An 18721-nucleotide genomic window follows, 5' to 3' on the forward strand; every position below is an offset into this window, starting at 1 on the left:
CATGCCCTCCCACTCCTCTGTGGGACTGTGGGAGCAAGTGTCCCAGCCTCTGGCCCCCACGTCCCCTCCCAGCTGAGCTGATCCAGCAGGCATCCTTCCTCATTCCCATGTGAGGCTGACAGATCGGGCACTCTGCCAGCGTCTGAGACACAATTACGGTCACACATGCTGGAAGCTGGGAGAAAATGTGTAGGATTTATTTTTGAGGGGGAAGACAGGCAGGAGAGGGACTGGAAGGCTTTTAGGCCAAGGGCTCTGACAAAATGGGATTGAAAGCTATGCACCATATTTCATATCATTCAAGGCTGGACTGCATGCATGTGTTATTAGTTCTCAAAACCATTGTGTATGGCTATTTCTCCATCCTCAGCAAGCTTTCTGGCTGGGAGGCCAAAGAAATAGTTGGTACTGAGCCAAAGCAGTTTAGGAATCTTTCCTGAAGGAGGGAGGAAGAAATGTGAAGCAGTAAGCAAGGGCTCTTTAAGGGAAAAAGAGCCTCTGCTAATATTTCCTAAACTTTTTGGTATCGTCCCCCCAAAACTCTCTCTTTTCATAGCGAAACCTCCCTTCCCCTCCCTCCATTCAGGGACAAATTAACATTGGGACAAAGTGGTCTGTATCCCAGCGGTGCCTGACTCTCACCTTCTGGGGCAGGCATCACCCAGTGACAGGACTGCAGCAGCCAGGGATGCTCTGACAGATTCCTGGGGTCCTCACGGAGCAGCAGAAATACGCTACCACAGCTTTGACAGATGTCTTACACTCATCTCTTTAGCTTAGGAGGGAGGTGAGGGAGGAGGAAAAACAAGGAGGAGGAGAGCTGAAAGCTTTACAAAGACTATTCAAACAGGGGCTGCTTTTTTTTTAAACAAGGCAAGAAATTAAGTGGGGCAAATACTTTAAATCAAAACGTTTATAAAGGTATAGCTTCACTTCAACCACAGCTTTATCTCTCTGTCTGTCTCACACCATGTTTCCATTATTGTCAGGAGAATGAACTGCATGCATGCCAAATCAGGTCATTCACAAATATAGAACGAACGTCTGTCATTACAGATTTACCACTCCAACAATGGCATATCCCTTCTGCCTATAAAAATCCTGATCCATTAGCAGAGCAAGCTCTCTGCGTGTCAGCCCTTTAACACTCTGAGCACCTCGACAAAACTGGACATACAGCATTCCTTCAGCATCTCAGCCAAGGCACTTTCTCCAAAACAATGACAGGACATGTGGGTGATGTCCATCAACTTGGCAACAAAGCCACATTCATTCATGCAGAAATTCACACTATGCTGAATTCCGAGTGAGCTCTGCACAGATTCAGGGTAAGACCCAAACCCACGGTGACCATCACCCTCTCACTTCTTTGGAAATGATGTAAAGTTGCTGATGTACAGAGAGAACCATGTCTCCAAGTTCAACATCTACATATCTTTTAAATCCCTCCAGGGATGGTGACTCAACCACTTCCCTGGGCAGCCTGTTTCAATGCTTGACAACCCTTTCAGTGAAGAATTTTTTCCTAATATCCAATTCAAACTTCCCTTGGTGTAACCTGAAGCCATTGTCACCTCAATTCCACTGCAGAGTGAAGGAGAGCCCCGTCTGGAGAGTCCAGACAGCCAGGTCTCTGCTTTAGATTTGGCTGCCTCACTACCAAAAGATGTGCAGGATGATTCAATGAACAAAGAGCAGAGAGTGCAAGAGGGAGAGTCAGCCTAATGGTGAGGTGCTTCCCCATACCTATTCAGCTTCAAGACAAACCTGTGCTGTCCAAATATTCTCTCACAAGTGGCTTTGCCATCATGGAAAATTTCAGAATCACCATAAACCAACAACATCTGGCAATTCTTTAGAATAAAGCATTGCCTCAGTGCAAAGCCTGATTTTCCACTGTGGAACCCTGTCCTTTTTATGCTAGGAAAAGGGAACTGTTCATATGGGGAACTTAGACAAGTAGAGATGAAACTGATTTCCAGACTTCTCAGGAACTAATCCTAAGTCTTGCTGAAATGCCAAAAGGCCTATTCATATTCCAATATCAAGATTAATGCCCAGATGAATAAACTGGCCTTGCCCCTCTGGTCACACCAGCTCCTCACAGTGATGCCCCAACTAATTTCTCACAGTGTAGAGTATCTGATTTCCATTTTGGACCAACAAGTGTTCTTCTGACAAGTACCCCAGTTAGATAAAACAAATAAATAAATACTAATAAAAAGAGAAAATGCATTGCTTTTCCAGGAAATTGGTAGTGCATTTGAATCTGTGATAGTGCTGTGCATCGTACAATGCAGATAGTCTGAAACCCAAATTTGAACTTGAAAATCTCCATGGATTTATTTGCCATCATGGGGAGCAATTAGGCTTTCTCTAGTGGACAAAGCATCGCTGTTAGATTGTCACAAAAGCTAGAATCCACATTTCAAAGAGAACAGTGGATAAAGCACCTGTTTAAGGCACTGCAGTTAAACCTTTGTGGATTTGTAGCTTTATTTTAGAACTTCAAGGGATTTTTCATTTTGAAAAGGAAAAGAAGAAAGCAAGAAGCCCAGGTAAAGTATGCATTTACTGACGACAATGAAGTTGACCATGTACAATGCTCCAGCTAAAGCTAAGCCTCTCTACAAATCACTTATAATCTAATAGGCAGGTGTGCAGAATACAGAAGGGGAAGGGGGTGGGCAGAGGACTCAAGAACTTACTCAAGTTTGTTCCATTTCCTGAGGAAATCACAGGAGAATGTGACTCTTTAGTGAGGATTAAAAGGGAACGAACAGTAGCATGGCAACTAAGGAGGGAGGCAAATATTGCACATGGAGACAGCGTTACAGAAAAAGGCAAGGGGGAAGCCAAATAGCCATGGTGTTGTCTGGGTAGCAATACCATGTATGGCCATGTGTGACAGAGCCCTAAGAAAGCCTTTGGGTTTCTTCCACGTCTTTCCTTCTTGTGTGCCAGGAATTAATAATGTGGTTGCTCCCTTGGCTGTCCAGCGGTTCCTCAAGCTTTCCCAGCAGCTGATTCTTACTGAGAGACAGGTTTCAGGACAGGCTGTATTTGGTAGGTCCCCACACACAGACACAGTAACCTCCATGAACACAGACCACAGAGCAAGCTTGGCTCTGGGTTCAATGCTCAGTACTGGAGGGGAGAGGGCAGAAAAGCTGTAGGAATGGGCCCCAGCAGGATGCACTCGTTCAAACACCCTGATGCTTGCCAGAGGAGAAGAGAACCTGAGCTATTAATTCTCTGTAGAAATTATATGAGCAAACCTCTTTAGATACAAAAGAGGTCATATAATAAACGCACCACAGCTGAAAAACTGAAAGGCTGCTCTGAGGGGGAAAATTTCCCCACATTCCTGAGGGGTAAAATACAAAGCTAAGGGGAGGAGCAAAGGACAGAGCCTTCAGCTGCATCTTCGCAAGACTTGATTTTGTACTTCCATGCCAATGCCACTCTTACGTGAAGGCCTTTGAAAAGCTGCTAGTTTTTAGATTGCTTATCAGTATTTCTGATTAAACAACAAAATACAGTAAACAATAAGCTGTTTAAGCCAGCTGCAGCACTGTTACGCTTATGAATATAAACAGACAGACCACCAAACCAACCAGAGGAGATCTTCCACTGAGACAAATGAGTGCTGCCTGGAGCTGGTGACAGATGGTTTTAGAGCAGGTCAGGCATGTGGTATCTATGTAGCATCTTGTATCATATGGAAAGCAAATTTTCTTCACGCAGTTTACTCCAGATGAAGAAAAAAATTCCTTTTTGATTTTATCACCACACTATCTTCTGATCCCCAAAGGTGACAACGAATTAGCATAATTTCTTTCCGATTCACAGTGATAACCTTCCACAGAAACACAGGAATGGGCGGGGAAAATCTGAAGTCTTTATTGAGAGCAGACATTTTAGTTTACTTGCAAATGGTTCTGCTTATAAGCAACCCTCTCAGACTAGCATAGTCTCCAGCTCTTCATCATCCATTGTAGCCCAAGCTTGTGCAACTTCAATAGTGGTGACAGGTAGAGAAGGGCAATGGTGGAGAAAACATCTGCATATTATGCATATTATGCTCACACCGCCTGGCCACTCTGCCTTGACACCATCACTGAAAGGACACCTCCTAGCTGTGGGTGTCTTTGCAGCACCCTGAGAGAGTGCTCAATAAAGCACAATTTTGTGTTGGGGGAGCCATGAGGTATTTGTTTGGTAGGAACTGGAAAGGAGATCCCTAACTCATTTCAGATGCTAATGAAGTTCAGCCAGTATTAGCTCAGGTCAGCGATGAACTCCTGACCTGGAGGGGAAAGACTCTGCTGCTGGTTTGCGATCCCTCGAGCTGCTCAATCCCATGATAATGTCATTTCTGAAACAGCGCCAATGGAGCATAAAAGCAGCAGGCAGGACAGAAGGCATCAAATGCTAATAGCCACTCCTTAACAGAAAAAAGAGTCTAATCCCTGGCTTTGAAAAGCACTCAGCCCCCACACGCTAAAAAGATGCATGTGGGAGAGCTCTACCCCAAGTGTGCCAGAAGACGTGGGACAGCAGATGCACATGTACCTGCGAATATACTTTTTCTGAATGCATGAGGAAACCTTATGTTCCCAGGCTTCCCAAGGCACAATTAAACCAGACCTTTTTTTAAGGGCACTGCCAAATAACTTGCTTCTTTGAACTTGACTCAATCAGGAATTGAAAACACGGAAAAGAAAATAGGAGCAAGCAGCCGGATGAGGCTCTGCAAGAGAATTTAAGTCTGACAGATTTATGGAAACCTTGTTTCCATATGGATCAGTACTGCTGCCTCCAGAGCTCCAGCGGCAGCAATCAATGAAAACAATGCTAGTTCTGGCAGATGTCTGCATCGTGAAAAAACCCCCACATATATATGTCTTTACATGGAAGCTAAGAAAATAGACGCGCAGAGCTCTGGTGGCTTCCTTGTTCGTTTGCCACAGCTGGCAAACCACGCGGGGGAACGCAGGGCTCTGCTCTGATGTACAGCTGCACGGGTGGGAGGAATCAAAAGAGTAAGCTGATTTACCAAGTTATGAAACAGTAACACACTCTGCATGGAAATGAAAGGAAATATATCCGTGCAGGCAGCGAGAGCAAGGCTATGGGGGTCTGGTGGGAAAGCCAGTGCCATTAGATGTATGGTCGTACAAAGTCAAAAGGATTTACATGGAGGGTGAGAACTCATGTCCTGCTGTTGTATAAATATCAAGCTGTCTGTAACCCAATTACACTTAAACACCTGGCAGTGATTGCACTTATGAAACACACTTCTGTCTCCATAAATCCCTCTCTGTGAGTGTACACACACACATATGTACCTCTGCTAATTATAGAACTGCAGGAAATAGCAGTGATGAGGCTGAAGATGAGTGTGGAACAAATTCTTATGATGTCAGTGGTTCTAATACTGAGAATAAAGCTGGAAAGGACCATGGTGTTCCCCTCTGTCATCCATGCCTTGGGGGGATAAATTGCAGCCAAAAATGGGCATGGCCTGTGTTCTTTCTCCATTTGCCCTTCCCTGAATTGAGCATCTGCAAGCTTCAAAGAGGAAGTTTGTTTCTACTGGTTGGTCTGCTGAGTAAGAGGGAAAATTTGCAACTGAAGCAGAAGATAAAGCAAAAAAAAAAAAAAAGGGGGGAACAACTTGCTTTCCTAGCAATGTAAGAAATCAAATTTTAGGAAAATGCATCATCTTTGCAGGGGAAAGCACTTCCTTCTTTATCTAGATCTTTAATCATGTCCCTATTCCCCACCCTTGGCATCTGGCTGTCTTATCCTGCATGAAAGGAAGTTCTGCTTCTTCCAAGAAAACTTCCTCCTCCTGATTAATTCAACAGTGCATCCATGACATTCTCTGGAGTTTTTCCACAGGAAAACTAGGCTCAGAGATAACTAGTGCATCTCTGGCTCTATATAAATTGGAAGCTGGACATCCACAGCTGATATAGAAAAGGAGGCAAATCCAACAGTAAACAAAGCACAAGGAATGATGCACGTAACTCTAAACAGGCATTAAGAAGGCACCCAAGCATGCATTTGTTTTGCATAATGTTTTCAATCTGTTACAAAATCCAAACCAACCCAAACCAAATGGACCAAAAGAATTTATATCCATAGCTCTGTCCAGTGATGGAAATGCCAAAACCTGCAACCCATCCCTCCCCCACAGAGTCCTGGCAAAATCTGAGTGGAACATACTGAACGCAGTGTCTTCCACTAAGAAACGAGCTGGTGTCTAATGACAAGGTTGATGCTCAGAGCTGGCGTTGCAACAGCCAAGCTGGGATCTGCCAATTTCTGCTGCTTAAGTGTTTGACAGGAGATTTCACACACCCTGGCAGAGAGGGTAACAAAGGCCCAGCAGACAACAGAGTTAGTTTGGGTTTTCAGAGAACCAGGATGAACTTCTTGAGACGTGGGACAACCAGCTCACGTCCCCCAGTGTTGCAGTGTGCTTTATATTTTGTAATACTTCGTAATAGTTCTGATTTTGTATCCCCTTATTCTCCCCAGATGATGTACCCCTTTTTGTACCCCCTTCCTCTACCTGTGTAACCATTCTCCTGTGTTGAGATCATCCCCCAAATCCCCGCCCTGGCTCTCTGTCAGTCACTCAGCATCCCATCCCTTCTATCCAGATCTTTCGGTCAAAGCCGTCGAGTGATTAGCCCGAAGCCAGGGGTCAGCCCTCCAAGGATGATGTTATACGCTATCCCAAATGTCCATCCCCTAAGGCTGTATCCCTGGAGGGTCTTTATTGGTCAGCAAATGTATCTACCCTCGGTTTCCTCCCCCCCTTTAAATGTAACCTTGAGATTCCTTTGTCTCACTCTGAGCACGGCGCACCCCTGAGGTGTGGGGCTCTCTGGGGAGCTCCGAATAAACCTTGGATTGGCCCCCTGTTCAGAGTCGGCCTTTTACCCTCCACCGATGTCTCCAGCGTCTCTTCTGCTGCAAAGGCGACTAGCCTAGCTGCCCTCAGTACCCTCGGGGCACCATAGAGGGTTCCCCCTGCTGTCGGTCACTTCGGGGCTGCCCCCCCGCTGTTTGCTGACCCGGGGCTGGCCGGGGTTCACTGGGAGGCACCCAGAGAGACGGAGACACCCCAGGGCCCTTTTGGCCCTGAGAAAACTGGGAACAGTTGCAATTCTCTTCCTCAAAAGCATGTTGTGATGATGACAGTATAAATTGGGATACGATTGTGGTTATGAGGGCCATCTGATAGGCAAGCATAAGAGTCAGGCACCCAATACATCTCTCTAGCTTATATAAATGGATCCCTGAGGGCACTGGGCATGAATAACTTATGAACTGCCAATGCATCTGCTCCATAAAGAGAAAATACCATGAGTTTGCCTCACTGTAACCTCCAGAGTCAATATTCATGCACACACCACTGGTCCAGTTAGTAATGGGGAAAATAGCTTGTGGGTGCACATATGACACCCACAAACACATATGACACATATGACTTTATTCAAGTGGAAAAACTTGAATAAAGGGGATAAGAAAAGAGGAATCCCCAACTGTATTTCAAATGGGAGAAGAGTCTTATATTTCCTGTCTTGAATTGCCTTAAGTCGTGCTGCAAGATGCAGCTTCAGGATTGTTTGTCCTGAAAGTAAATCCAGGTAAACCTGTGACAGCAACATATGCATATAATTGCAGATGCAGACACAGAACTGACTGGAAAGGAGGAAAATCATCCACATTTTTGAATTGTCCCCCTTCCTCTCCTCCACAATTATGTTTTCATATGGTGGTTTTGCATCCATCTAATTCAAACATGTGCAAATGGGGTAGGCCCTAAGGCTCTAAGATAACCCGAGTGGAACAAAAACATATGAATGCACATGCAAGTGGTATGGTAAGTAGCATATGCTTTAGACACTGCTGAGATCATATGTTGATATGAAGTAATAGAAACCTCTGCTTTTCATCGCAGGCTGTGCTCACTACTCATAGATAATCTTTATAAAAATACAGCATGGTTAAATCCATATGAAACACATGTTATTTGCACATGGCAAATATTCAGAGAGGGGAAAGGTTAAAGACAGAACATACATGGAATCACAGAGACAAAATGGTTTTCCCTTTGCAGCATCCTCTCTTGCTTTTCCCGTGTCTGGTGGAGCACATCAGGTTCTGCTCTGTGTGTAAGGTTACAGTTGCTTTTTTAAAAAGGGTATTCATTTTTTATTAATGACTGGTTGCACTCCCTGAAGTCTGAGAATAGAGAAGTTATGGTCAAGTCACAAAGCAGGGAGTTGTAATCCAGTGCCAGCTAAGGGAGGGAGGAAATACAGATTCAAGGAAGCAGCATCACTTCCACACAGAAGGCTGAATGCTGCTTGTGTGCATTTAGTTCAGCAGAGTCACTGGAAATTGCTTGAGCCTAGCAAGGATGGCTTGATTGCTAAACTTCTACTGAAAGAATTTTTTTTTTTCTTCTCTGGGTGCTAGAGAATATCAGAAGAATAACCAGAGTTTGATCACAAACAGAATTTAGATTTCAGATCCAAACAGCTGAAGACTTTTTTAGGTATCTGGCTCTAGCTCCAAATCTCTCCCAGCAGTCTGTGCTACAGTCATAGTGCTATGATGAAATAGAACTGTTCAAAGAAGTTTGTTTGGAGCCCTATACCACTGAAACTTGCAGATCTGTAAAATTAAAATTATTTACAGAATGAAGTAATATTTTAAAATTGCAGTTAATAAGAAACACAAGAAGATTTGTGACAGTCTCCAAGGAAGCTGCTTAGACATCTTGAAGGAAACTGTTGCCTTCAGAAACCCTGAATTTTCTTTCTGAATGTTTTCTTGCTCTGCAGGACAACACTAAGTCGTAAAATCCTTTGTAAAACATCATATGTATCTTCTATCCACTTCTAAGAGAAAAATAAATAAAATACTGCAAAGAACATATTTGTGCCTGCTTATACAATATACAAAACTCTTGGAACTCAGGAAAAGAAAAATTAATGTGACATTATTGGAAAAGAATGAAAGATCTTTCACTGCTTTGAAGTTATTAAGAGGCTATATGTATATTTTTTTTCTAGCTGAGGTTATGTTACATAAAAGTATATTAAAACATTACATCAAATGCTCTTTTTTTTAATTTAGGAGAGTTGGGTGTAGGCCTTTTGAAGGAATATTGGGAACAAGAGTTTTCTCAAATATCATACTCCAACGATTGCTGTAGCATTTTATCTCCTGCTATTCAACCAGGACAGCTTACAAACAGATAACAGGTATATCTGGCAGTATTTTAGTCTGCTTTCAAAAACCACATAGAACTTTGAGCCTGAGCTGTAGCATTTGCTTACTCTACCCTGATCACCTCCTCAAAACTAATTTTTTACTCAATGAACAGTCAGAAACAGACCCTTAGCTAGTGCCAAACAGTACTCTTTTCATGATCTTCAGCAATTTTCTTTTTTTGGCACCCCAAAATGGCCTATTGGAGGCAGTCCATGTATTGGCAATTCAAAGCCTATTGGCATTAGGGTTTGCTTTTCTTAGTTACCTTTTGCAGATTTTTCGGAGCAGTTCACAGAGACCTAGGGATTGACAGACCACAGGCTGAAAACCGCATTTCAGTAGAGCTGCACCAATTTACAGCAGCTTAAAACCCCAGGTTTTAAAGCTGGCCAATGGCAATCAAATTAAATAGCTGAACAGGAAGCGCTGCAGGAGGATTGCACAGCCGGCGCACAGTGGGCTTTGCCCGGCACACGTTTATCTTGGAAGGGTGGAACACTGTTCCATCCCTCTTCTTGCCTGCGGCAATAAAAAAGTTCCTGCAAAACCAGAAGCTCTAATTTAAAATAAATTTGAGGTATAGTCACTCCTGGCCCAGACTCATGCCTATGAGCTCCAACAGAGTTGGAATGGGTGGCCCAATACAGGCAATGGTCTTTAAGTTTATTGCCCTTTGTGCTGTGAAGACACCCTTTGAAGGCAACAGCCAAGTATGCCACGGTGCCGAGGCTGCATGAAAGCAATTAAAAAGACACTGGTGTCCAGAAGCCGCAGAAAAAGCAGCTGCTGCAGTTTACTGATGAGTTAATGGTCAGGGCCATAGGAATGAGATCCACACTTTTCTCTCCTGTCTGTTTTTCCATGCTCAGCCCTCACTGACTGAGGTCTAGTATACCACATCACTCTCAACTTTTTATTGTTACCAGTTTCAGTGGTTCTCCTCAGGTCCAGTGTAAATCTCATGGCCAGGTTACACAGGTTCCATGCTAGTTCCACAGCATTAGTCTCTGTTTCTACCCTGATTTTTGTGGTGGCAGTGGGAATAACGAGGCTGATGGTGGGACTGGCTTCCTAACTCTTTGTTCTAACCCTCATTCTTCCTCCCTTTTGCCTGGCTCTGGCTGCAGCCTGGCATTTGGTCTGCCCTGGTTTGTGGCAGGAAAACTCAACCCTGCTCACACTCAACTGCTCTCGCAGAATACATGAGCACTCTTCAAGGAGGACCCGAATTGTCTGAGGGGAATAATGACTCGGGAAGAAGCTAGAGTAGAAAACAATGACCAAGGGAATGCAAATGGGAAAGGTGAAGCATCTTTCACAGAAGGAGATCTGACTTCCAGAATGATATGGGAAAAGCCATTGCTAGAGGGAACAGACCAGTAGCTGCCTCAGGAGTGCTGATGATCTCCCTTATCCAGAGGTGAGAGGTTTGATGTGATGGAAAAAGAGACACTCAGCTAAGGAGGAAACAGATAGGCAGGAAGCGTGACCTGACAAGGGAGAGAGGGGTCTGTGCATGGGAAGCAGAAGTACTGATTAATGGGAAATGATGGCTAGGGAGGAATGGCATGGTGTTTGTTCCAGAGCAAATGGTACATGGCGGGGGAAAGCAGGAGGCAGCATTGCTGAAGCGATGGAGGCCAAGCTGCCCTGACACAACCACGCTTGTGGGCGAGATCTGCCCCAAGAGGCTCCCAAAAAAAGCACCTGACCTTTCCAGAGCTGTGCATCATGGAAGGATTTCCTAGTAATAGCACAAATTCAGGAGACAAATACCTCACCATTATTGTAGCATTTTTCACACCCAAGAGAATCTGTAGCTGTGGACCAGCAGTGGCACGGACTTTCGCTTCTTGATTAATCTTTCATACCATCTGCTCTCCCTCCACCTATCCATCATCTTGCTGCCTGACTGATGATTACTTCAGAGTGCAAATCACCTAACATCATTCTGGCTGATAAATTATAAATGAAGGACAGGGCATGGTGAGTAAGACTGAACCCAGTGACGTCAGTTTATGTCTGAGGATAAGCATGGATGTTGAGATACCCTAATGCCCGGCACTCTTGAAAACAGGGAGATTAGATTAGATGAAGAGGCTCCAGAAGAGTGAGTCCTGGTTTACACAGGTGTGAGTGAGATCAGAATTGGCCTTCATTCTGTGGAAAAATATCACCTGTTTATGAAAGGAAATTTCATGCACACGGAAAAGATCCTATCCTTAATTAATCACATGGAAAAATACTAAATATATGGACTAATCAGCAACAATAGCAGCTTCTCTCTGCACTAGTATCATAATTCATGTATACACCTGTTTGGCAACTACTGGTGTTGGTTAATCACCTTTCAATCTGGGGAAAACAAGTCAACTTCATTTGTTTTGCTATTTTCCAGTAACTGCATAAATTAAAAAAAAAAACATGTGAAAGAACAGCTTGAGCTGAACTGGAGGCTGGGTGATGGGAATTGCTGACAAGAAGCTCTGAAGATGGGCCCCTTGTGTTGAATGCCACTCCTTCCCAGGTGTCTGCAGAGAGAGCTGAGAGAACCTGTGGCCAACAGGCACTGGCTGGAGGTGAGTACCCACAGCACAGACCCCCCAGGTATTGTGGGCTTTCCTTTGCAAGGCACAGATGCTCACAGAAAATATACTGCTGTGGATTTATCTGCTTGCCATCACACAAATGCACTGGTAAAGGATGGAACTGGAGAAACGAGGAGTTCTTCTATTGTAAGGGGAATAAGAAACAAGGACTGAAATGGTTCTTACCACTTCTGATGCCTCTGGCTCTGCACCAAGCCCAAGCCACAGGCAACCTTGACAAAGCCTCCCAAGGTGTTTGTCTCCTTGATTTGTGACTTCTCCACATTTCAAGGCTAACCTTTCTCTTGTTTTAAATACTTTCCAACATTTTTTTTCTCCTTCGGAAATAATGTACAGGGTGTAAAATAAATTGCAGAGGCTGAAAATGAACATTATAACATCCCCCAGAGACATGAAGTAAAGCATGCTCCCCACTGTTGCCATCTGCAGCTCACCCCTTGGGTGGGTGGAAGTCTCACGAAGGACAGACAACCCACTACACACTATAGGGAACAGCCACAGCATCTTTGCCAACAGTGCAAGGCCCCAGCAAGCTTCCATCCCACTGTGCAGGTGGCTGGGCTGGTTCCTCCACCACGATCTGTGCATGGCTGGCTGAGCCCGTTGGCAATTTGGGAGGTTTTCAGAGTCTGTGGTGACTTCATTGTCTTCAGGCTGCCTCTAACAGAGTGAATAACACACCTTTGCTGCCTGATCCACAAACTACATCCATGCTGCTGATCAAGGACCTCCTGACCCACTTGAAACCACATTTTGTTCACCATGTTATGGCACATTTTATTGCCAACGTTGGCTAGGGTAGCAACCAAACCTGCTGGCTGGTCTGTAATATCACGTGTCATGAAATTTGTAACCAAATCTCTCATCCCTCTCAGGCCTCCGTCCCAGGGTGAGAGTCTGACTTGCCTGGAGCAGATATAAGGGAACTGCACCTCTGTAATGTTGCCCTGTCTACCTCCTGGGGGAAGCTGCAGACTGTTCAAGGAACAGACCATTAGGAGAGGCCATCTAACACTGAAAAAATAAACTTCAGCGGGGACTAAGGACCAGCAGCAGATCTATTCCTTTGCCTTCTCAAAAGTGACTCATTACAAATTAGTGTTAGCTAAAGGAAGCAAAAGACATATAGATAAAACTTTCCTAATCCCCCTTTCCTCTCTATTCTGAGAACAAAGCCCACTTCCATGCACTCAGGTCTCCCACTGGGCAAAGGATGAAAGGAAGAGCAAGTTGTGGCTGTGGCCACAATATTTAATTCATCAGTGGAAGAAGTTTAGATGAACCACAGCTCTGAGAAATACCTAGAAATTCATTCTGGAAGAAGCCAGTATTCACATAATCTCTGCTAAGTACAAGCCACTTTTGTGGGGGAGTGGTGAGAAAGGAAGCTTGAAATTAGGCAAATTATTCAAAATACTATATCCTTCAGAACTCGAGGGAGATACAGAACGACGGGAAGAAAGACCTGCTGGGGCAATAGGGCTTATTTCTGCTCCTCCTGAAAACAAAGAAACATCCCTGGATGCCTGCACTCTGGCTTTACACTTTCCTGAGAAGGAAAAGTGTGAGTTCAGGGATGCTCTGACAACAGTGGGAGTCCATTTTACACTACTCTGAGAGAACAAGGGAGGCTTTCTATGTCTAATCACATGGGAGGGATCTGTTCCTACATCCTGAAATGCTTCAAGTAGTAGTTGTTTCTAATGGTATGTACAGTGGGTACAATTAATGTCTCTTATTGCAACACTTCAGTGAATCCCACCTCAGAGTTGACTTGTGCCATTTACAAGAGAATTGTGAATAAGAAATAAAAACAAGTAGGTCTTTTCTTCCAATTCTCTTCCCCTACCCTAAGTAAAATTGTGAAACTAAAAATATGTGAAAAAATATTGCTATCTGAACATCAGACTCAAATTTTCCTGAATAATTGAAACCAGCATATCTGAAAAATATTCAAAGTAAGTGAAACACATTTCAAATTTTGCAGTAGATTAAATTCTCAATCTATTTTTGTTTTAAACACCATTCAGATGGTTTTATTTTTCCTACTGAAGAAAAAAATACGGACTTCATTATTTAAGCTTCTGGTATCCAAAACTACCATAAAGAGTCATCTGCTTAGGCCTTGCATTGCCAGTGGTTTGGGACCTTGGCCAAAATCACAGATTACCAAAACAAATCTAGCCCTGCATGGGACAAAATGGAATGGTTCACTTTGAGAAAGCATGTTGGTCTCTCATTCCACTAAATGTTAAAAAAACTATGCCTGATTCACAAACACCTCACAATTAGAAAAGTGTCCCAAACAGACCTTTGGTTTGGTTTCAGAAACTTCAAGGCAGGGTGCCTGGGCATTCTACTTGGAGGCAGGGGGTGTTAGCAGTTATTGTCACATCAAATATTTGCATCAGACATGGATTGCTAGCCCCATTAGCTTCAGCATTCTTTCCTCTACTTTTTTGTAGCTATGCATAGGGTAGAGTTTCTCAAAGCTTACGGTTTAATAGGAAAAAGACCCATATCGTATCAAGTTATGGGGCCACCAGAAAGAGAGAATAACTATGGAATTTTTCAGCTTGGTCTTATTTACTGCGAATAACCAATGGCGTCCTAGCTTCTTCCTCGAGAAAATAATGTAAAAACTTCCACCTTTTTCCAGCCCTCTGAAAGCAGAAATCTTGCCTGTGGGACACTTCCTTTTTGAGAACAGCACTGCTGTTAGGGTGACTGCTGAAGAAGAGAGTTGGAGATGTGTTTTACATTAAGCACTTGATCTGGCATGAGTAGAGATGATTGTTTCATTGTGCCTGACTTTTAATCCTGTGACCATGGCCTGGCTTGTGTAGATGCTGGTCTTCTCCTCCTTTCTGGCACCTTTATTCTCCCAGCAAAGTGAATCTGTCACAGGAGGCCATCGCTAGGGAAGGAGCAGGAACTCTCAGGTGGCTGGAGTTGGGCAGAACAAGACAGACGAGTGCTGTCTGCTTCCGCCTCACATGGGAGCCCGTCTCAGGAGTACCAGGCACTGAATTAGCAGAGACCTCATCTTTCAGTTCATGTTGTCTAATGCAAGACCAGTGGGGCATAAAGTTTCTATTATCTATGTTTTAATAATGGATGAACCTCGCCTCCTCCTGCTCCAAAAACCTCTATGTATAACCCCACACTAGGCAGATGACACAGCTGGTCCTGCGTCTGCTCGCTCCTTCCAGCTGGGTATCCAGTGCCACCTGAGATGAGAGGGCTCAGGGCACATTTTGTTACTTATATTTGATTTCAGACACTGACGGCTTCCCATTCTGAGTTCAGTTCTATTTAAGGGTGCTCATTTTGCATTTGTGTTAGCCCTGAGAATGACCAGAGGATAGAAAGTGTGCTACCAAGGCTCTGCTTTTTCAACTACAGTACCTAAAATATCACCTACCTCTTGACCAACTATCAGGGATGCCAAGGAGTATTATTAATCTAACATGGACAAAAGTGCATTCAGACAAGAGGTATCAGGTTTGAACCTCCAAATATGGCCTCAGTTCTAATGACTTCCAAGTTGCATAAGGATGAACATTGAAGCCGGTTCTCTAAGGGGCTGGTCACTTTCTGGGTTTTCTGACTGCTTTTATCAGGACCAGGACACTCTCTCCTATGATACAGTTAATTTGGGGTCCAGGTTATTAGCACAGTGTTAAGAAAAGGCTAGAAATAGTTGAGCATCATTATTTCATATGTGTGTTGCAGTACCAAAGAAAATTATGTGTACATTTTTAACTGAACAAACGCAAAACAGGCACAGAAGCATAGGGAGTTGGAATAGAAGGGTTAAGGTTGGCCTGTGGAGAATGAGGGGGAATTGTGAGGTGGGAAAGCGCCAGAAGGAGCGACAGAAGGTTTTGCTGGTACCCAGCTCTGCAGGTCATCAAAATCACAGCACAGCCATGTGCAATTTCTGAAGAGACCCAGGTAGAGAAAACAATGGACTGTTAAAAAAGAGAGACAGCAGTTAAGAGATTGTCGTGAAGAAGATGCAGAACAAGGTTGGAGCTTCAAGCACCCAGACACAGAGATGAAAAATTATGAGAAAACCATAATGACTCTCAGAAGTAGGAAAGGATACAGAGACAAAAGTTCCTTTTCACTGTAAGCTCCTGAAGAGTTCAAAAAGCTTGTGAATATGCAAGTAGGGGTGTATGAGCAAGTAAAATCTGCTTATTTTATAATAAAATCACCTTTCTCTTTTGCAAAATTAACTTTGAGCTTTGCTACAATTGTAACTGCTTGCTACAGAAAAACAGTTAATACACTCCCTGCTAAGGCAAAACTCAAGTTAGTGTGGTGGATTGGGTACACTTATAAAATTATTTCTGAATATTTAGAGCTTTTCAAGTATCTGTGCAATAAAACTCTAACCTCCATCACCTAAAATTTCTAGGGAAAAATACCCCACCATGTATGAATAAGGCAGTCATCAAATGACAAAGAAACCCAAAAGGACTTCATTTGTTCTTGATTATACTTGATGGGACCGAGCCATAAACTTCATTTTGAGGCTCCAAATTCACTTCTTTATCTTGGGCCATGCATCACTTAAACAAAAACACTTTCACTGCTGCCCTAGCAGCTGTGGATTTCTAGTCCTGGGGAAAACACCAGAACATTTTCTACTTAACAGTTCATCCAAAAACACAAATAAAACTCATTTATTTGGTTCAGAAATGTCAATCAAGAAAAGAATTATAGACCTGTCTTGTTTTCAAATACAATCTGTATGACACAGGAATAATCAATAGCCTACCATTCCCAAAGCGCATTGCTGAAATCATGTCCAATTTTCTGGCTCTCAGAGAAAAAATTGTACACAGTCAATTTTAATAGTGAAATGACTATACTTATCTCTTCCAAACAAGATTATATTATCAGAGGAATATAGAGAAGACAGAAATTGAACTCCTCTCAAGAAAAGCAGGGCAGAAGGGAAATGGCACATGGCCAGCAGGAGATGTTACAGCCTTAGTCCATCTGCACTCAAGAAAGTGACCTCCTTCCCTAGGACGTTGGATGTGTTCCACAGAGAATGTCAACAATAAGGTCTAGACAGAAATCCTCCCTCTTTAATTCCCAGAGCTTCAATTTGCAATGAAGCAAAAGTGACAACTATTGGATAAATGGTAAGATGGCTCTAGTACAAAGTACTAGCTCAGGTTGTTTCCCCCCGCCTTCAGCTGGAAAACCCCACACATCTTTTCAGAGGGAATTAAAAACTTCAGCTGTCTGTTACAGCTGAAGGCACAGCACCCTGTGCTCCTGGCACAGGCTGATACCTACAATCCTTTGTGTGGGAAGAACTCAGACACAGTGTACATCTCTAGCAGCAGCGCTACCATAAAAACAGTGGAAGTACAGAACATTTTTTAAATGAAACGTAAGAACCAGAAACGTATAGAGTGTTGCACTTCACTCAAAGAAAGCCTATGGTGCATTGGTAAAGAAATGACCATGCTGGTTCTCAAGGCAAATCAACAGCAAATGCATTTAGAGGAAGTAAAAAATATTAAACAAATTATATTCTCTCATTTAGTAGTGCAATTCACAGGGAATTGTACACACATTTCAATTGGTTTTAAATTTTGTGTTTTCACAAGATGGGTCCGTGCTCTACAACTAGATATCTGTTGCTGGACAAGCTCTCCACCCATTTCTCCAGCCACCCACACTAAACATCTGAACAGGCTCAGATTTCACTGTGACCAGTTAAATGTAGATAGCCGAAAAATTTAACCATGACAAACAGGAGCAGGGTCCCTTCTTGGTTTTATTAACTATTTTTCTTTCAGTAGAAAATTACAGGCTTATCTTGTATTTTGTTGATTTTACATAAGTTCAAGGGGAAGATGCAGTTATTATTTAAGAGGCTTATAAGGAAAATTTTTAGAGGTTGTCTCTCTGTGAAGAGCTGCCAAGTTAGAAATTTAATGGAGACATTTTCAAAAGAGAGACAAAAGTTAGTGGTACAGTCAATCACAAACTCAAATTTACCTATTCTCCTCTAAGTGAATGAACAGGTAGGTTTGATTTTTTTATTACCTCTACCTGATCAAATTGGTTGAATTTGTCTGTGTCTCACAGTAGAAACATCTTGCTCTAATGTTGCAGAACTAAGTACTTACAAACATGACTTATAAAAATCAGATGCCTGGAATACCTAAATTCTGAACATTTATATGAGTCGGTAAGTGCCAGAGCCAAATTACTATCTTACATCTGCTGTAGGATTGTCTTGTTAGTCCAGGTATCCTTACATTGCAAAGTTGTGGGACAACTACCTAGAATTTTTAAGAGGTGCCTGCCCTCTCAGTTAATGGAAATGCTGTTAAGCAGTAAATGTAGTCAGTTCTTTCTTTCCTTAGCAGTCCAGGAAAACAAGGACAACTTCTTGATGTTCAGAGCCTCCTTCAGTACTGTATAACTCTCTAGAAAGTCTGTAGGAGTTATGAATGTGCAATAATTACATGGCTGGGACTTTATGAAGAGAGCAGTAACATTAGTAAAACAGCGAGGCTAATTTGCTATTCAGGGATTTTCTTTCCTAAGTCATATTTAATTACCAGCCTTGTTTCTTTGCCCACCACTCTTTCCCCTCTCCCTTCCTGTCTGAAGAGCTGTGGAATTCGAACGCGAAAGGAGAAGCTGATTATGCTGCATGCTGGCACCGAGCTGTCCAGGCTATACACAAAAGATCATGAATAGACAGGCGTGTACTTGCTCTAAATATAGTTCAGACGCTACTTAGGCATTTAGAATCAAAGATCTGCTAC

The sequence above is a fragment of the Onychostruthus taczanowskii genome, unplaced genomic scaffold, assembly GCF_017590055.1.
Source record: "Onychostruthus taczanowskii isolate IOZ18803 unplaced genomic scaffold, ASM1759005v1 scaffold40, whole genome shotgun sequence".
Classification (NCBI taxonomy): domain Eukaryota; kingdom Metazoa; phylum Chordata; class Aves; order Passeriformes; family Passeridae; genus Onychostruthus; species Onychostruthus taczanowskii.